Here is a 21,931-nt window from a genome sequence, read left to right as displayed (position 1 = left end):
CTTACCTACAACAGCAAGCAACCAAACGTGCAATTATAACTGCATCCTCCCTCCCCGATATAACTTCTTCCCAACTGAGAGCTAGAACGTCAGCTAGCAGGTCAGCTAAAACCCCATCAACCTAGCCAGGAAGGCCTGGTGTACTTCAAAGGGGAGGCATGCCTGCCCGGACACATCTGCCCTGTCCCTTCCCCAGGCCCCTGAAATGCTGCCACAGGCTCTCAAGGCCATCCGTGTTACCAAAGCCAGAGTGTTACGATTACATGCCCAGGCTTCCTAGATTATGACTCTCAGAGAACCGAAAATATATCTCGGTCACTTTGCAATCTCCGCACATTCAGGAGTGTCACAGAGCTATAACCGGCACATTTTGCTGAACGAATGAGTAGCCATGTGGGCCATGCTCCTCCCTCCATACACAGATTTCTTACCTCCTGCATCTCACAAGCCCTTCAGATTTATGCCCTGTGAGTGGTGACTGGCTTCTCGTCCTCCCCCACCCTCATTCTGTCCTCGCCGCCTCCTATAAAAATATTCGTGAACTACAAGTTACCTCTCTAGGATTTAAACCAGCAGTGTCAATTCTTTTGCCTTTCTTCACAAAACTTGCCTTTTCACCATTATCTTCCTTCTATTTTGGACTCTCTCCAAATAGCCCGCCTCCCTTCTGAGTTATAAAGCTGAGAAAGAGGTTAGGTTTATAAGGCCAAACCATTAGGTTTTATCTACTCAGATGGGAGCCTCTGAGAGTTTGGCTTCTTGCTCCCAGAGGGTATCACAAGTTTCAATGACCAAGAATGACAAAATGATGCCTAGAGCAGCCACTTCTATGCACTGGACAAAGTTGCAGTGGGATGTGATGAACATTGCTCGTCATTCGACGAGCGTATTCTAGGAGGTCTGTGACGCAGCGAGGACTGTGTCTTTACAATCAAGGTGGGAATTAACTGGCGAGAGCGTGATGATCCAGGATACTATTATGGTCTCTGCGCTTCCACTGGGAGGCTCGTCATCCTCTTCTGTTTTCCAAGGCCTTTTAAAAATTATTATTATTAAACACCTAGGATTGTGGGGTTCATGAGCTGCTTGATAGGAAGGCTTAAGCTCGAGTTGTCTGAGTTGCTTTTGGAAGAGGATCAAAACCAGGCTGAAGCTCCTTCCCGCTTGACTCACAAGGCCATTGTTATTGTATTTAGCTTCGGATAAACTTTCCTATGGAAGGTGATTGCTCACAGCAGTTCATTTTAAACGTGCGGGCTTAGATCTGGCTTCATGTGTGAGCGCGGGCCTGTCATCGTACATTCCAGGTCACTCTCCAAAATGAATTTGTCTTTCCTCAATGTTTCTCAGAGCTGGGGAGCAGACATTCCTCCGGCTCTGCATTAATCCAATTACTAAACACCTGCAGACATGCAATAACAGTTTGGGTGCCAAGAGCCTTAGAAATGGTTTTATAGCCGAATGTAATCGGCTGTCCTGCTATCAGGAGTCACGTTACACACCTGCCAAGATCCGAGTCGAAAAAATAACATTCGCGGTTCTCACTCCGGGCGGGAGTGTTCGGTGCACATTACAGAGACGAGGTGACCGGCGTTTTAGCTTGACGGCCACAGGGCCCATTAAACATTTTGAACTTCTCAGTAACTGTATTCAAAGTCATTTTAGTACTAAAATATTTATAAGAAAAGTGTGACAAAACAGGATTTTTTTTTCTTCCAGGGAGTGTTAGGCAAACTCCTCCCCTAGCAAAAATAATTCAGTGAGCAAGATGACTCAGGCTGACTCCTGCGATTCAGCGCAGTCAGGGGTGGTTTTTCAGGGGCTAATCTTCAAGATGCCCCGTGTCCACAAGGATGCCCGAAATGAGAAAATAATCCCATCTCACCTACTCATTCTACCTCATTGCAAAGCTTCTAGCTTATTTAGGTATTCAGAAACCAGAGATTTAGTTTCCCTAAAGATCCAGCGCTTGAGCCTAAAACCAGTGATGCTTAGAGGGCCATGCTGACTCCTTTCCCCAAACACAGCCACCTCTGAAAGAAATAAAAGGAGACTTGGAAATGAAAGAAAAGGAGACTTGAGAGTTTATCAGGACAACCCAAATCAGGCCTTGATGGAGAATTATTCTTTTCTTTTCTCTTTTGAACTTTTTCTCTTTTGGCTTTGATGAAATTCTATTGCTGCCTATGGTAGAAGATAAATAATTAGCAGAAATCCCTTAGTTCAGTGTTTTTCACGGGAAACAAAGTGCTCACAACGAGAGCTGCCCTGTTATGTAATTCCCACCAACCTGAGCTCGTAGAGGGTAGAGCCGGCGCCTGCGCATTTCTGCGCGCCCGGACCTTGTGGAGACCCGACCTGCAACACAAGCGCCCTCAGGAAATGCGAGCCGAACCGATGCCTGCCTGGGTGACCAGTCCTTTCCCTGATGCTCCACCCCGGGCTGAGCACTCCTCTAAGTAAGTGGGGGATGTCCTCGCCCTCTCCCTGGTCACTTCATCTGCATAAAGAAACATTAGTGACCAGGACGCGAGAGAGTAATAAGCATCCAGGAGAGGAAAGCAGAAAAGAGCGGTACCCTTTACGCTGCCTCCTTAGAGTTAACCACCCCGTCACCTCCAAACAGACCTCACTTTGAACCGAGATTTCCAAACTCCCTCAGACAGCCTGCTACTTTCCACATCAGAGCACTTAGAGTCGGTCCCCCTCGTTTGGCACTTCAGCAGCAATAAAATATGACACGTGATTGATCGCTGCATGTGTGTGAGTCTCGTCTCCCCAACCCGGGCACGGGCTCCCCAGGGGCAGGAAGTGGCGTTATGTTTCTCACCTCTCTCAGGTCCTGTCCCACGTAGCGCCAGCGGTCCAGGCGCTCGGCAAACAGAGAGGCCCCTTAGAGTTTACTCTCCTTGGATTTTCTTTCTAAAAAAATACCCAGCTGAGGGGCCTCATCTAACTTGGTTTCCAGCTATATTTTAAGCCCTTGCTAGTCAACGTGTGGTCCCTGGACCGGCAGCATTGGCATCGCCTGAAAGCTTGTTAAAAATAAAGAATCTTCAGCCCAGTGAATCAGCACCTGCATTTTAGGGAGATCCCCAGGGCATTCGAATGCATAGTAAAAGCTGGGGAGCCCAGTTAAGCTATGAGCCCCACCCCACCCCACCCCCAATGGAACCCGGCAGAGCCCTGAGAATCCGCTAGCTCTGGCAGAGCAGGTCTCAGAGCAGAGAGCAGAGTGGTCCATGGGATCACAAGCTGCATGGCTCAATCCAGCTTCCTATAATGGACAAGGATGCTGATGATCCAAAAGATCTGAGCCGCAAGAGGAGAGAGGCAAACGGCGGCATCGCCACCACAGTACTGCAGAGGATGACCCCGCATCCAGAGCCAGAGGCCAGGCGCCAGAAGCTGGCTCCAGAGGAGCATTCCGAGGCTGGGGCTAGCTCTGCCAGCCCCTCCCACGCAGCCCCGCGTTCCCAGCCCACATGTAACCTTCAGCCCCTGCCCAGAGCACTCAGCATGACAGTAATAATAGTAGTCACAAGAAAATGCAACCTCGATCATGCTAACAACTTTTGAAAAGGAAAATGCTGGGGATATGATTTCAATTAAAACTCACATTGTCTGACTTGTCTCTCGGCATAGCAAAAGCTCACCTCCTCTCGCCCTCTGAGCTCTTCCTTTCAAAACAAAGGTGGACAGGAGGAGCTGTGTCAACACCTGCTCCCACCTTGAGACGCAGAGGTCTGTGCGCCTGGCATCACTTTCCATGCCCAGGCCTGCTGAGCTACTACGGCAAAAAAAAAAAAAAAAAGGCCTTCATGCTAACCTCACTCCTAAATACACCTCAAGATTGTGGGCAGAGTCCGAGTCCATCCCAGTCTTTCTCCCACCCTGTCTCTTTCCCTTCTCCTCCCTCCATCTCGATTTATGAATAAACAATCCTGAACGTAAAAGAAAACTGTTCTTACACAAATGGAAAGAGCCTAGATTCCTTGCCAGGGCTTGTCTCACACAGACAGCCTCAATGATCTACCTCATACATGCTGAAGGTAGCTTTCTCTAAATCAATTCTGATCACCTAGCAGGTGAGTGCCAGATGGCCAGGTGGGAATGGGGAAACACAGGCCTAGTCTGAATCCTGGTGCATAATTTCCCCCAAGGAAACAGAACTGTGTCCTCCTGGAGCTCTCTAATGCTCCCTTTCAACAAGAGGCTAAATAGAATACAACAAACAGGGCCAGCATCAAAGCCACTTGGCTGTGTGTAAGAAAATCAGATTTATGCTTCCTGAGAAATTCATGAACCAATGCAGCAAATATTTGTTGAGTATCTGACCCTCTTTCTGAATCTTCTTCCAAACTTTTCTCACCCAAGTAATAATGCCTATTCATTCCTTATGATTAGCTCGAATGTTATTTACACCAAAACTTTCCCAAATCTTCCCAAATTTCCCAAATGCTCCCCCATTCTGCTGGGGCTACTTTCCTCCTTCGATTGGGCTTTTCAGGAAAAAACAAAATTAGCAACTGTTGCTTAGCTGGTATCTGCCAGTCACTATGAGGAGAATGAACTGTGGCTTTGAAATTCAAATGAAGCAATTTCTGTTATAAAGTCATATACACTTTCCTGATAAACCTCACCGTTTTGTAAAACCACACATTAAAAGCAGCAGGGCTTTGGGGGAAATAAGGTTAAGGGCAGACCACTCGAAACATACGAAATTTTAACCACAGCATGAACAAAAATAGTGACAATTAGTAATACAAATAATAGAGTAGTAAAATTGCCATCAGTATTTGCTCCTGGTGTCAAAGCAGTCCATCCTTTCCATGTTTAAGTTCTGTCATTTCTACCTTTGAGACATAAGTCCTGAAGGACATTTGCATCTAATACAGATTGGTTTCATCAAAATGAAATATATGATCCAAGGCATGAACCCTCTTCATCAGTTAATATTTTTTTAACACTAGGGGAAATCTATTTACAGCTTCTTTATTTTCACTCATAGCTTAAAACAAAAGAAAGTGTACTGGTACTTAAAGCCCTCATATCAGTTACTTTTTGCTCTAATGTAAAGCATTATATGGAATTTTCAGCTTTTTAATTATGGTCTTCATATATCACAAAGGCGGCTTTCTCTTTAGAACAAGCTTGCCCCTTCTTAAAAAACATTAAAATATTGAGTTAAAAATCACCATTATACTGATACTATTTTTCCTATTGAAAGAAACAAGTAGCAGAACAGATCGTTATAAACATTCCCAACTAATACAATGTGAATGTTTCAAATATGAATCGAGAGGCAGACAGAATAATGTCCCTTAAATAGCAAGAGACTTGACTTTGCAGATGTAATTAAGTTAAGGATCTCATAATAGGAAGACTATTTTGCATTACATAGGTGGGCCCAATGTAATCACAAGGGTCCTTATGAGAGAAAATGTAATGATAACATCAGATCTTAGATTGATGTGGGGCCACAAACCGAAGAATACTGGCAACCTCTACCAGCCGGAAAATTCAAAGAAATGGTTTCTTCTCTAGGGCCTCGATAGGAACACAGCCCTGCTGACCCATCTTAGACTTCCGACCTCCAGAACTGTAGGAGAATAAATGAGGGCTGTTTTAAGCCACCAAGTTAATGGTGATTTGTGACAGCAGCAACGGAAAACTAACGCAAATAGTAAAAGCACCACGGTCAGGTCAACATTAGACATTATTACTTCATCTATCTTATTTATCATCATCACCCCCCCCTCCAGTTGAAAAACTGGGGAATCATAAAAATTTTTACTGTGGTCCTACCACCTTAAGAGTTTTGCAAGTATTGTTTCATAGCAGATCCTCATGTACTCAAAGATGGAGGCAATGATGTGATAAATAATAATCAAAAATTTTTTGTTAAATGTTCGATGTAAATTAAATAAATTTGCTTTATAAAGCCCCAAATTAAATAATTCATCGAGGCAGTTCACTGAGTAATATTTAGACCAAAGGAATCCATCTAGCTCTTGACTTTGAGGTCTTAGAATCGATTATGTGATTCTAAGATATAACAGGGCCTGAACATGGGGTTACCCAATCTGAGAGAAGTACGTATGGCATCTGCGAAACCGTACTGTTACTGCCCAAGGAGACTTGCGGGGCAGGCATAAACTGGAGCCTCATCCCTGAACCGACCACACAGGGACACCCCATGCCTTGAGCCATCACCCAGAGGCCAGTGCCTCAACCTCACCCTACTCCAAGCTAAGCCCACATCTTCAGATGCAATTTTTTTCCAAGACCAGAAGCATGCACCTTACAGAAGTATGCAAAATGCAATGCACACCACAAAATGTCATTCTCAAACCAATTCCATCAACTTTCTACTGAACCTTTTTTTAATGAACAAAGAGAAAAGAGAAGAGAGACCTTTAGCACCACCTCGAGGAAGCTCCAAGGCCATTCTGACTGACCTCAGATTGCCCAGCATTCACAGACTGTGCTGCTCAGCGTGTTCTGGCATGAAGTTTCCTCTCCTGTCTTTCTACCACTCTTTCCAGTCAAAGTATCATATGCGTATTATCACCTTTCGGTGCGAGACAGAAAAGTCTCAGTGCCTCAATTTTCCTGTGCTTATTCAACACATTTCCAGATCAAAAATGGACTTGGTGAGATGTGGTAACCAACAGTCACTCGACAAACATAAAAAGCAGCCCTGAGGTTTTTATGCAAAGTCCAAATAGAAACAGAAACTTGGCTTATTTGATAGACCTGAGTCGTGGCCAGCGGAGCTCCAAATACGCATCCCTTCCCCATCTCACCTTGACATCCCCCACCACTGCTCCCCTCCTGATCCCTAATATTTTCAGATTAGTCTAAGAGGGAACTTCTATTCCTTCCTCAAAAGTAGGAAAAGTGAGTTCTTTTCTCCTGGGGCTCAGGAGCCACCAACCGTGCTACCAACTCAACGGGTCGCTCATTGTTGCAGGGGCCAGTTACAGCTCTCTGCTCAACACAGAGTGTGGCAGATTGTCTGAAAAGGTGGCGCCAAACATCCTCCCCCCACAACTTGTGCAACCTCACGCCACTCCTCCCACCAAGAGGCGGAGTCTGCTTCCTTTCCGCTAAATGCCCAGCTGCCCTGTGACTTGCTTTGACCAACAGAATGTGATGGAAGCCAGTTCTGGGCCAGGCCTTAGTAAGCCAGGCAGCTTCTGCTGTCTGTGTCTCAGAAGCCAGCCTCCATGCGAAGATGCTCAGGTTGACAACTGAAAGGTGAGTGACCACGTGGAAGAAAATGAACACATGGAGCAAAACCAAGGCTCCCATCCAAACCCACCTGGCATAGAAAGTGACATCTCACCACGCCCCACCCACACTGGGGAATCAGAGCAAATAAATGCAAGTGGTTGTTTAGCCAACACAGTTTGGGGAGACTTGTTACGCAGGATAGAAAACAAAAACAGAGAGTTTAGAGTGGGTGATGGCTAAGATATCTTTTTGTCCTCGAATCCTCGTGATCATCTGAAAGTGCCAAAGCAAAGATGCAATAAGTTGAGAGGACCTTATTTCTACCTCCTACCTCTCCACCCCAGAACCCACCCGGTCACGCCTGGGAGTTCAGAGGCTGAGCGGGCTTCTGCTCCACGACGCTTTGGCCCCTGGTACCTCACCAGGAAGAGGGAGCCAGGAGATGGGGTCCCCAAGCCCAGAGCCCCTGACAGTGAAAGGAAGGAAGAAATGAAACTATTACAGAAGAGTAAGGCAGATAACTGAAAGAGGACTGTGCTATAATAAGAATGAGGGCTGGATTCCATAAAATCCTCAGCTCGTAAGTTCAGGGCTGGAAGCAAGGTCCCCTGAAGCCGTCAGTGCAGTGGTCGTGAAAAGCCAGCACAGCTCACATCTCCAGTTTCTCCACCATTAATAGGACCCGGTCTCCACCTGCCGTCCCACCAGACAACAAGTGGGAAAACACAACCTGGCCCACTGATGTGGATGAACAGTGTGACTTAGAAGAGCCACCCAACGAGAGGAGGCAGAGGGTGCGACTGATCCATCTTAGATGCCTGTCATGGAGGAAAGAAAGGTGGGAGACTGAGTCAGGTGGGGAAAAATAAAAATAAAACGAGCCTCGACAAAAAGAGGCCATAAGAGTGTTCCAGAGAACACCACCCAACACACGTTTATAGTTTAGTGATTTCTGCGTTTAATGACGTCAGAGGTTGTTTCACAGGTCACCTGGCAGAGGTGGAAAGCCTGTGATTTGGGTAATAACCACACTGCTCGGGTGCTCCTCACGAGAGGGGTCCCCTGGGAGCAGCCGGCCTCAGTTCTGTGAGACGAGTGGGTGCACCCTGCTCCCTCCAATCTGAAACCAAGCCCTCAGTCCACACGTGCAATGTAGACCCCAGTTCTCGCTTCAACATAAACTGGCAGAGCAGAGGAAAGGCCCAGAGCTGTGCCCCTACCAGGAGACTTGGGCACCAGTCGGATTTGGTTTGCTACTTGACCTGGGGCGAATCCACAGGGATTCTTACCGTAGGTAGTTGGGTCTCTAAGACCTATTTCCCTCTTCTCCATCCCCTCCTCTGTAAGATGAGAGAGCTGGGCAGAACGATGGCATAAGAACCTTCCTAATTCCTTTCTTCTTTCCTTTTAGTTTTTTTAAAAACTAATCATTTAATTTGTTTCTTTCCTTTTAGTTTTTTTAAAAACTAACAAGAAGTTGCCTGCCGTAAGTCTCTAGGCTCCCCTGCCGGGGTATATTATTTCATATTGTCGTGAAAATTAAAACGGCACAGAATACAAAATGACTGTCTTCAGAGGCAAGGCCAGGATGGTCTGAGCAGCAAGGCTGGAAATTCACAGGGGGCCCCATGTAAAGACTGAATGCTTTATTAGTTATTTTTTATTAAAGCTTTTTAGTCAGACATTGTGCTCAGTATACTTTCTGTTTGGGGCCTGGGAGGTGTTCTTTACTGAATCACTCAATGTTACAAGTGTCCCAAAGACACTTGAAAAAAAGGAACCATATCTGAATGAACATAATATGGATCACTAATGTAGAAATGCAACCGTGTTATTTAACCAGACTCTTTGGTCCTTATTCATGTTTTCCTGTTTCGTTTTTCATTATTGCCTACTTCAACTATTAGACACTGATAGAGTTATTTTAAAATCTAGCACAATTGTCTTGCTGATGTTTTCTCAGATTTATAAGTATTAGCACTACCTATGTCTATATGCTGTGTTATTCACAACATGCATATTCATGATTGCACATTTTCAGTACGAATCTACTCTTTGGTCAATATAGAATAACCCCTTGGGACCACCTGCAAAATGTATTTTGCCTTAATTTCTACTTTATCTGACATCAGTGTCAGCTACCCGATTTCTTTTGGTTTGTTTCCCTGATACATTGTTGCTTATCATTTTAATCTTTTTTTCTTACTTTACCTCGACTGGTCTCTTATTAATATACAATTTAATTTAAACCAATCTGAGAGATTTTTCCCTTGAAATATAAATCTGTTAGGTCTGCTCTTATTTCTGCCATCCTACTTTATATTCTGTCTTTCTTTTTCTTGCCATCTCTTTCAACCAGGGAGTTTCTTCTATTATTTTATTATTATTATTATTATTATTATTATTATTATTATTATTTCTTCTATTATTTTTTTTTATTATTATTATTATTATCATTATCATTATCATTATTATTATTATTCCCGCTACATTTTTACCATTTTCCCCTTTAGCAATTCTCACTGGGCACAGCTCAGTCTCCAAGATCTATTTCCCACATCTTTTCATCAATCTCTTATCGGGTTTCTTTTGATTTTTACTTAGAGTTCTGAAAGACTTTTGCGAGCTCTTGTCTTCCCATTAATTGTATCTACAGTATCAAGCCAGCCACTCTGTTTCGAAAATTATCTTAAACTTTTGATACAGTACTTCCTCCAGATAAGGCACATAACTCACCTTCATTTGCTCCCTTTTACCGATGTCGTCCACAGCCCCTCTCCTTACTGAGTTTAAGAACCTTCACCGAATGCTTTCTCAAATGTTCTTGTTTTCTTATAGCAGGGCTATGTCAGAGCAAGCCGTTCTGAACTGTCAGGGACTTTGGCAGCAACCTCCCGACATGCAGAAAACTCTTGAATGTCTGCAGTGTTGTCCTGTCTCATCACCTCACAGAAATGTCCCGCTTTTCCTTGTGGCTAGTGCTCACCTCTCCACCTGAAGTATGCGTGGAGGACTTCCAGGGTCTCCTCCGACTTGCTCCTTAGTAAAGACTTCTTGGTTTAAAGTGGAAAGTGGCCAAAAATTTAGCTCGAACTAGATTAAGGAGGGTCGTGGGAAATGCAGCAGAATGAACGAGGCTAGAACAGAGGCTTCAGTGATGACTAGTCTCCAGAATCTTAGGGGGTCTCTTTATTCACAGTGTAGCACACAGTTAAGAGTCAGACAACCTTGGCTCGAATTCTTTTTCTCACTTATTAGCTCTGTGACCTTCTCTCGCTTCAGTTTCTATATCCATCAAATGGTTGGAAAACCAGCACCTACCTCGTAAATTTGTTGCGTGGATTAAAGGAGGCAACATAAGCATATTACGGTGTCTAGCACACAATAAGCCTGGCTATGTCACCTAATGCTGGCTCGCGTTCAGCTGGGATTGAAGTTGGGATTTGTAACAACTTGGTCTTCACCTCCTGGTAGAAACTTTAACAGAAGAAACTCCATACGGATTAAAGAAACCAAAATAGGAAAAAGCCCAACCTGACAATGGATGGCCTATTCAGAGAACTAGCATCCTGAACAGTTAAAGTCAGAAAGTAGAAAGAGTCACACCTGAGCAACAGGTCATGTCAGCACAGATGGGGAAGACAGGATCCCCTGGCCAGGTCTTGCATAAGTGTGACCACTTCCACCAAGAAACAAGTAAGCTTGGAGTCTTCCACTGCCATTGGGGACCAGCACTGCATCTCCACTGAGGGCCTCACTGCACTGCCCCACTCCACCTGGAGGATTCACGGGGCTCTGCCAGGATTCGCTCCCGTCTACTTGTCTTAATCAAGCCTCCTTGGTTTAAAGTAACAATAATCCAAATCACATTCTCAAGGGATAGTAAACAGCAAAAAGGGCAGAGATAGACTGGGAGCTTCATACACAGTGAGACCCAGGGACTCGCCATCCCGAGGCCTTCCACAGCATCTCTGTCTGCTCCCCTGTGTGCACCTGCTTTTCTCTTAGATGAACCCCCCAGGTGGCAGGAGCATTGTTGTGGAGACTTCCAACATCCTCTACTTTGTAACCTAAGAGTGGTAACTCTCGATAGAAAAAAATAAAAAATGGACGATCTGATTGACCTGCCTTGAGTTACCTGTTCACCCCCTGAATCAATCACCACAGCCAAGACAATGAGGTGCTCTTTGCCATCCCCCATCAGAATCACATGTGTGATGTAAGGGAGAAGCAGGACCCACAAAGAAAGGGATGCTGTTTTGAGAAAATAAACACGAAATGACAATAATACCTCCCTCATACACCATCTCAACTGGCAAATAACAGCACTGACATGTAAAATATTTACTAAGTAACACAGTTTGGGCTATCACAATGGCCACCAAAGCCAGATTCTGGAGACCTCCCTGTACCAAGCATTATCCTATTATTTGCTGAACTGTAGGGAGACTGAAGGATTCCCGAGGAGAGAACCATCTGGCTGGCAAGAACGGCATGAGAGCATTCAAGAGGCACCAGGAAGTAGCTGTCTACCAATCAATCTGAAAGTATTTAACATTGTCACAAATGGTTTGGTCATTCCACCATATACAGGCTACATTTGGTCCCATGGACATGGCCTCCAACAAAATTCCCCAGGTGCCTATCATGTGGATGATACCCTTCACTGCTCATCATGTCAATCAAGAGTTCTTTTCCATTTTTAACATATTCTGTTGATTATTTCAAGGTGAATTTGAGAAGGAATAGTTAAACATCAGTTCTTATGTTAACAGCTTGCCTAGAAATCTCTGGAATTTTTAAGATAACCTTTTTCACTAAAAACCAAACCTCCTAGAAGCCTGGAAAATCAGGAAACTGGTCTGGTCTCCGCAGCTGAATGTGTCTCTGCTCCCAGGATGCCCAGGGACACCAGAGACAAACATGAATTCAGCGTTGGAGAGTAAGTGTTCTTTGAATCATGAACCAGACAAGTGAGTCGCAAATATTTATTGTTCCTGCCTCCAAAATCTAGTAAAAACACAGATACGGGTCTTTTAAGGTTGTATTGTGTTTATTTTGTCATTGTTATTTCATTATTTTGCTTGAGATTTACCAAAACTAAAAAACAAAACTAAGTATTCCTCACAACCCACTAATTGTTCTACAGACAAACCTTTCTGTTCCTTCCTAATCTTAATTGGACTGAGCCCAACTGGACTAAAGCAGTGAGCTTTATCAGGCTGATTAAACCCTCCCGCCACACACATATGTTCCCTCCTCATTTCCCAAATGACCACATACTTTAAAGAAAAAAGACCACAACTTATATCTCTAAGATATTTCAACTTGTTTAAAAAATATAATATCCTTTCCTGGAGTCATTATTTTTCTGTTTCTCTGTCTCTTTCAGAGCTATCAGAATTCTCTGAATTTTTTCCCATAGAGACACTTTCAGCATGAATAAGCATTTTTCCCCCATTACGCTATAGACTGTAGAACCAGTCGATTTTTAAAGTAATAAAACGTTTTCTTTGTTAGCAAAACACTGAGGTGCTCGTAGGTTATTTCAGGCATATGTGAAATTCTTATTTAAGAATAGAGGAAATCCAGATGCTTTAGAAAGCATGTGGATTAAAATAGAAAAGAATATCACATCTTCTGAGGAAGCATCACCCACCTCTGCCTTTGTCCATGATGAGAACTGGCCATACTTTGTTAATAATGTTTGCTGGGCCTGTACCAAATTCATCTCTTCTGGAACTGTCAAAAGACCGGGTTCAAGGCCCTTCTCTCATAAACCTCAGAAGAAAGTTTTATTGCAGACCATACAATTCCAGAGAGTGTTCTCCAGGGTTTTGGAGGACAGATGCACACACCACAAGCCAGTCCCGCTAAGCCTAATGGGGTCAGCTGCCCACACAAATATCCAGAGAGCTCTAGGTATGACTCATGGAGCATTTGGAGCTCTTTGCTGATCTGGTTCCTTTCCCAACTGTATCTCATACTGCCACCCTCCATGCACCTGGACCCTGAAGACACCAAATGACTCTCCATTCTATACACACCAATATGCATGTTTCTTCTCAGGCTCTTTTGCCATCTGAAACTCCCTCCTCCTGCTTTACCTATTGAGACATTAACATAGAATCTGTTCAGCAAATGATATATAGCCAGGTGATCCATGACTGGCAACTGCTCTCTTCATCATCATCATTATCACCGCAACCACGCACTACCATGCTTACAATTATTATCCTCAAAGATATAATTCAAACGTAACCTCTTCTGAGAAGATATTTCTGATCACCTTTTCAGAATTAATTAAACCACCTCATCCTACTCAGTGTTTCTTTGTCTTAGCTCATCACTTATTTCATTTTACTTTGCATTATAGTCAGTCTATCGTTGTCATTGTTATTGTTGTCAGTCTATCGTTGTCATTGTTATTGTAGTCGTTTTTATAAATAAGCTCGCCCATCCATCCCTGAGAATAGGAATCATGTTTGATCTTTTCGAATACTTATCCCTATCAGGGTCATACTTTGTGCATTTCCTTAACAGGCACCTGGTGAACATGAGTTGAAATGGATTGCTTGTCAGTAAGATTATCTTATTTTGTTTGTGTTTAAATACTTGATCTGGGTTCTTGGTTTTGCTGTACTGAATCTCATATTCTGTAACTTAACATGTTTATTTTTTCAAATATTTAGTCCAGAAGTTGACTCTGTGATCGGTACTTTAATGTTTTCAATCAATAATATGATTTGGGTTCTCTGAAATGAGCTTCATGCTGTGCAAATGCGCTTTCTTCCTGGACCTCCATAGAAATAAAAGGCCAGGTTGCTCTCGATATTTTCGCAGGATATCCTCTGACCCCTAATTCAATTTAAGCGTACTGTAGGAAGCAGTGAAAGTTTTGTTTGGGTACCAAATCCCAAAACCTAACCCCTTAACGCTCAGACCTAAACTACACAGGACATTTCTAACAATAAATCAGGGGGCATAAGTGCATTTATGGCAGAGCCAAAGAAAAAGAAAAGACGGGGAATGACCAATAGGATCATTTTTATTATAATTTAAAGATAATCTGTCAGCATAGCAGAAATCTAGTCATTGGTTGCACAGTGTAATGATGTAATTCTTTACAAGAAAATTCAGTTGTCTCATCTTTATCATCAGCCACTTCAGCGAGGGCTTATATTCCCTGGAGTTAGAGGTACAGAGAACACACAGACCACATGTACCACTTCCTAACCATAAGATTCATTACTCAAGGTCCAGACATTAGTTCTTTGTTTTTATCCACTCTACCTCTATCCAATCCCCACGTGCAGATCTTACCTCTATGCAATTGACTCTTAAGTTTGTCATTTAAATCCAGCTTCTTCAAACTTAAGATCATTTACCAACTCAACACCTCCAACTGCATAATCCACAAGGACTCACAATCAAATGTCCAAAACCATTGTCCAAAACTTAGTCTTCAAAGTACCCCTCCACCATCAGGCTGACCCTATTAATGTCATGCTACGTCTCCCAAGATGGATGTCTCTGAGCTCCTTTTTGGGACATTTTTTTCTTCTTCGTGTCCAATTAACTGCTATAATTTATAATTCTTAGATTATGCTTCTCATTCAAATGATGCAGCAGTTCCCTAACTACCTCTTCAAATTACCACATTTATAGCAATTCTTAAAACATAGCTCTGGTCATATTATTCCTCTGTTCAAAAACTTCCCATGACTCCTCATTCTCTCAATCTAGAAACCAAGGTTGTCCAGTCATCCTGATATCCATTCTAATCTCCACTGGTACCACACACACTGACCACAGAAGCTTTATACTACAGTTGCATACAATCTCTAGAAAGGCACGTTTGCTTCATTTCTGCATCCCTCACAGCCTTGCACTCAGCACATAGTAGGTGTCATTAAATATTTATGAATTGAGTCTCATATGCCTATCTTGATTGCAAAGTCCTATGTATGGGGGGCTCAAATGAAACCTTCCTTTCTTCATATACTGTTTCGTATCTGATCCAGATGCCCCTAATTTGAATTTCTGATAATTCGGGAAGAAGGCAGGTTAGATTTTATCTTTGCAATAGATACTTGAAAAGTAAATTAATAGTGTAAATTAGCTAGTGTGGCATCTGTTTTATCTATTTAAAAATAAACATTTTAAGGCATTGAGGACTTTTTATACTCAATTAGTACATTTTTTAATATATATTTTCTTATATCTATGCAAGCCTGAATGCATCTTAAGTTTATCAAGATGCGTTTCTTGTTAAATATTTTATCATCAGACCAATCTCACTCCACTGACTCAAATCAGTGAGGCTTCACTGTGTGTATAACAATTACACAACTGCCGCTCTTCCTGGATCTCCTGCTTTTCACTGATAAATGCAAAGGGAGTCTCCGCCACGTAAAATCAAAATCGACCACTTTTTTCTACTTTATTTTTTTAATTAATTATTTTTTTTTAATTGAAGAAGTTATTTAATTTTTTCCCCATCTACCTCCCCCTCCCCCCCCCCCTCCTTCTGGTAACCACCAGCCTGTAGTCCATGTCCATGAGTCTCTGTTTGTTTGTCCTGCTCATTTATTGCTTTTAGGTTTATATCCCACATATAAGTGATATCATGTGGTTTTCAACTTTTTCTGTCTGGCTTATTTCACTTAGTATGATTATTTCAAGGTCCATCCATGTTGTTGCAAATAGCATTTCATCTCTTCTTATGGCTGAGTAGTATTCCATTGTATATATGTACCACAGCTTCTTTAGCCAGTCATCTATCGTAGGACACTTCAGTTGCTTCCATGTCCTGGCCACTATGAATAATGCTACTGTGAACATCGGTGTGCAAATATCTTTTCGGATATGAGTTTTCAAGTCTTTGGGATCCTTTTTCTACTTTAAATTCATGTCAATCAGTGTAAGACTGAGCTGTCCTCCTGGAGGCAAGAGCATCAGCTGCAGGATCTTGAGCCCTTATGCTTTGGACAACTGGTGTACCCTCCTGTGCTTTGTGGGTTCCTCATCAAAAAAAATATATATACATGGTCATTGGTGCTCTTGTGTCTAGGCTCCAGCACTGAGCAGTCATGTGAACCCAGAAGCATCTCCTTTTGTCCAAAGCATAAGGACTGATTATCTGAATTGCAAAGAATAAATTCTTACTCCCTGGTCACTGCCAAGTGGACTTAATTGGCTCTGGAACCAGCCTGGAATCAGATTTTACCTTTTTACTCCAATCTGCTGTCCACGCCTCCTCTGCTGACTGATGAGGTTTCTATTATCCCAACTGCCCCAGCAAACAGTACTCAATCACTGCTGCATCTAGCACAACATGGGAGTAATTTGGAGAATTTTAGGCTACAATGCGTACAGACATCACCCAACCGGGGGAAAATGCTGTGGTTGGACGCTTCATATGGCATTAATTAAAAACAACCTGCATTTTTATAATGCAGCTGTACCGTCCACTTACACTCCTCTATAGTTTCCAGTTAGCAAACACGAAAAACAGTTTCTGTCCCTTTGACTTCACAAAAACCACCCGTAATGCACTCCAAGGCACAGAATTCCAAAAGATCATTCTTAATTAATCTGTGCAGGGGAGACGTTTTCCCATGCAAGTTACCATGTGAATGATAACCCAGTGTTGCAATATCCCACTCCATTCGCCTTCGCACAAGTAAAGAACTTGAGACCAAAGGAAACCAGCAACTCCTTGGAAGACTGCCACCTACTATGGAGTTACTGCAGCCCAGAGGCTGCCCTTCAGGATATATCACATTAGAAAGGACTTCCCTGGGAAAGGGGAGATTCGAGACAAATTCAGTGTGGACTCATGTCTACATACACGGCTATTTAGGCAAAACCTTGACATGTTAATGTAACTCTCCAGGCCTTTGTTTTCTCATCTGTGCAATAGGAATAATCATTTCTACTCACTTTTCGAGTCTGTTTTAAAATAAATGGACGTCAGTAAATAGCAACTCAACATGCGATGCAAGTCAGGGGAAGCAAATGCAATGTCTTCTTTGCAAAAATGAGCACCTTACTGATCATTTCTGCCGCCAGCCCAGTCTCCTGTCTCCCGTCCTCGGACACACGCATGCAACATAAAATGACAGGTGAATGCCACCAGATACTTCCATAAAAAGAAGAAAAGAAAAATTAAAGTGATTGTTTTCTATGTACCCAACACATTCAGCAAATCTTAAGAAGGATAAAGTGGGTCAGACCATGGATAGCAAGCACATTGTGCTTTCTAAATCAAACCGTCAACATGGAAATAGTAGTATACTTGAACGAATACAATTCAACGTTGCCGAGAAAAAGAGACGTAGAGCTAAAAGGACATGTGCACACATAGTGGAAAATGGTTATTACTTGGTAGAAATTGGTTACAGTGAACATTAAGGACAGCCTTGGAAGGTAAAACAACTAGAAAATGGCAACCCAAATGCTGGGCATGGAAGAGTATGGAACTGCTCAATCTTTACGGTTTATGATAGGAGTTATCAGAGTTCACAGGATTATTGTAAGAATAGAGTTTCTGTTATTTTCAGTACTTTAATTATAGGGCCACCTCTTTCGCTCTCAGTCAGAAGCATCTCTGTGTCCCTGCCCTGACTGTCACTTTTGGTGGTTTCAGAATTAGCGATCTCATCTTTAAAATGATTTTTGACTGATAGAAATGCATGACCAACAAAGTTATATCTTGGGTGAATGTCTTAGAGGTTGATGGTGCATAGTAGTATTTGAACTCAAATGGTAAGAATTGTTAGGTTCCTCACAGGACACATGGTCCAAATCCCTCATTCCTAGCTGTCAGGTAGAGGCATTAAGCTTGGAGAGACCAAGCCAAGGTCAAAGCAAGTGAAGAAGGAAGGTGGTAGGAGTCCATTGAGTAAGGCTGTCCTCACATCATGCATGAACAGAAGGAATCACTGCTATTTTCCCAAGGACTGGCAGTCAGAAGGTCGAATGCCACTGTTACTCAGTTACATTGAGTAACTGATAATTTAATTGAAAATAAGTAGTTCAAAAATAAAATTGAAGAAAGTAAAAATCTTTATCACTAGTTTTCCTCTTCGTAGAAATTTTGGTTTCATGATATGAGCAATTACTCAAATTTTCAGTTTTTTAATACAGTATCATATATTTTATGGAATTCTTGGTTGAGATAAGGTTGTGCTACTTTTCCTTTTATTTTCAAAATATTTTTTAGGTATCTATTGCTCTTGTACTTGCTTACTATTGTTTCATATATATAGTCTTTGAATTTAGCTTCCATGTTCAAATGTGTCATCTAAAACAAATTTGTCAAAAATGAATGTTTGCAATCACCACTTCACATAATCAAAAGCAATGTGCCAATTTCATCATAAATTTCTGGCAATTGTATTCACTCCCTCAGTAATTTTGCCTTTTTCCTAAATTTAAGTTAATTTCTGTCAGTATTGCCTACTTCATATCATCATGGAGTTTATCACCTTTTCAACTGCACATTATTTTTATGCTTTAGAATCTCTCGTAGAACACACTGCAACATTATATTGCAATCACTTAATGATGTACTGGTGTTTTTTATTTTTTATTTTCTAAAACTCGAGACTATGAGGAAAGGCATAAAAAACCTCAGCAAAGGTTTAGGGACCAGCTATGCCTGGCTTGTAGATTCATTGGCATCAAAGGCATAAACAAATGCAGAGGAATGAGGTTGCAACTGGCAAGGTGTCCTCTGAGTGAAGGACAGACCAACAGCCGGGTGTCCTACAGATTCCCAATGCCACCAGCCCGGGCACAGAAATGTGCCTCAGACATTTGTGGAAGGGTCGGGAGCTGATAACTGAGCATCAATTCTGATATATATTGCACACTCTGAGATAACAGAGGTAAATTCCATATATTGTATGTTTAATGTAATAAAAATAGGCCTTTCTACACAAAAACCTGCTCGCAGATGTTTATAGCAGCTTTATTCATAATTGCCACAACTTGGAAGCAACTAACACGCTTCGGTAAGTGAATAAACAAACTGTGGTCCATCCAGACAATGGAATATTATTCAGCAATAAAAAGAAATGAGCTATCGAGCCATGAAAAGATCTGGAAGAAACTTAAATGCACATCACTAAGTGAACGAAGCCATATGAAAAGGCTACATACTGTGTGGTCCCAGTGATACGACATTCTGGGAAAGGCGAAACTATGGAGACATTAAAAAGATCAGTGTTCACCGGGGTTTAAGAGAGAGGATGGATGAATAGGTGGAGAACAGAATTTTTAGGACAGCGAGGTGACTCTGTACAGTACTTCAATGGTGGATATGTGTCATTACACATTTGTCCAAACCCACGGAATGAACACCACTGAGGGTGAACTCCGATGTAAACTATGGACTCTGGGTGATAATGGCCTGTCAGTGTAGGCTCATTAATTGTAACAAAAGTACCATCGTGCTGCAGAATGTCCATAATAGAGGAGACACGGGTGGGGACAGGAGTATACGGAAACTCTCTGGACCTTCCGTCCAATTATGCTGTGAACCTAAAACTACTTGAAAAAAGTAAAGTCCATTACAAAGAAAACCACCTTGATTATCTTCATTAATAGCAATAACAGATAACCCTTAGTGTTCACTCAGTGCCAGACACCACTCTGAGTCCTTTATAGGTATCAACTCATTTAATCCTCAAGGTAAGTACTGGCAGGACCCACAGATCACTGATGAAGACGCTAAGATGCAGAACAGCCCAGTGACTCGCACATGGCTACAGATTCCACATGCAGGGAGTCGGGCTCCAGACGTCAGTTTCTTCCATCGTCTCCGAGGCTTTACGCTGAACCTCACATCAGAATAGCAGCTGTAATGTGAAGAGGAAGGAGAGAATAATTCAAAACCTGGGTTGTGTAGACTCTTTCTAGAGCAAAGATGAGGAGACCCCCCAGTTGTGGCTGCCCTCTGGCCTGTGCTGAGGGGCCCCGAGCCCTCACCCCGCACGGCAGTGGCCATGGCAGGGGGCCTGTGCAAGCACGCTGCCCGCAGGGCCAGAACTCCCATCTCGCAGCCCACGGTGAACTCTGAGATGGATGTGCAGGTCCTCGCCCCGACAGAAGGTCCTAATTGAAGTCGTGGCGTGCACGGGAAGTTCATGGCGATTTCATGGCCACCTCTTCCGACTTGGGCAAAGGGCACGATTGTTTGTTTTCATGAGAATTGAGCTGGAGGAGCAGAAGGTGTTTCCAATGAAGGCCCACCTGCATCATGTTAAGGAACACACAGGAACCATGGCTTTGAACTTCAGTACTGATGACTATTTGTTTTTTGTGCAAGTAATGGAAGAGCAGCCTGTGAGTATCTACAGGGTCCATTGTAGGCTGGGGATCACTGCTGTCCCAACACAGCAGATCCATCAGGCTGGCTCGGGACTGACCTGGCCACACAGGAGGTTTGTCACTTCAGCACAGGAGGCTGCCTATCTCCAAAATCAAGGGCCCTGTGATTGCTTTCCTCAAAGTTACCACACGCCACGCAGCCCAGCTTTCCTCTCATCAAGAACATGTCTGAACTGGACACTCTCTCCTGCCTGCCTGACACCTCTTCTCCCTTCTCAAAGAAGTCCTCATCCTGCTTTGCTTCCTCCCAGGGCGGCCTCAGACACATGTCGGTGATATCTGAGGGATGTCCTAAGGAGCAGTTGTCCAAGATAGCATAGATCTCAAAGCCTCGTCTTAGCCAGAAGCACGCGGATCTAGAGGCAAAGCTTCTCAGCGCTCTCCCCAGCACCCCCACTGGTCTACACCTCTGAATCACATAGTAGGCTTCAAAATCTTCCTACGGCAAACAAGCAAACAAAACAAACTTACATCGCCTTAGGTCCGAGTCCTTTCCCTAGAACCCAGAGGACGGTCACGGATAACCCAAATGACACTGCGACAATATTAAGTGCTGGCTTCTACCTTATGTCTTCCTCTCGAACAGGTGTCTCCGGCTTAAACAGAAGACTGAGGCAGGCGACGCCTAACTCGACTGATGGCTATGCTAACGGTGGGATTCTTGGCACTGCGACCCCAGACTGGTGTTTGGCCACATGGCAGTCCCTTCCAGGGCCCTCTGGAGCTCCAGAGGATGCCCTTAATCACCCATGTTTGTGACTATCCACCCAAACTGCAGTGAAGGCGAGCTCCCCCTGAGACTATAGGCTGAGCTCCTGCAAATTTAAGGGACACTGCACCAAATCAGGACCGTGAGAGCCGCCTCATTCCCTGGACTGCTTCTGTGCAATTTAGCAAGTCACAGAGGGCAGAGCAGGTTTGAGTTCTAGGCCTTCCTAGTGACAGCTCCGCGGCCTTGGATGATTAATGCCTAAGCTTCAAGTGTCTGTGCACTAGTGTAAAACAGTGACACCAACAAAAATGTCTGCCTCCACAGTTCACTGGGAAGATCCAGTGAACTGCTGCGAAATGTTTTGCGAGCTGTAAGTACTGCACATGTAGGCATTTTGGGGCTGTTCGAATGTTAAACAAAACATATGAAAAACTCTTTTGAAGACGTAGCTTCATGAGTAAATATTCACTCACGATTTTATTTTTATCCCTTCCATCAGCACTATCGTCCTTATATTAATGACCAGCACTGCATTCTGTGTCATGGGAAAAATGTAACAAATGTGAGACACGGTTCCTGCGC

This window comes from Pteropus medius, unplaced genomic scaffold (genome assembly GCF_902729225.1).
Source record: "Pteropus medius unplaced genomic scaffold, Ma_sr-lr_union100, whole genome shotgun sequence".
NCBI classification, from domain to species: Eukaryota; Metazoa; Chordata; class Mammalia; order Chiroptera; family Pteropodidae; genus Pteropus; species Pteropus medius.
Note: the sequence above shows the minus strand (reverse complement) of the source record.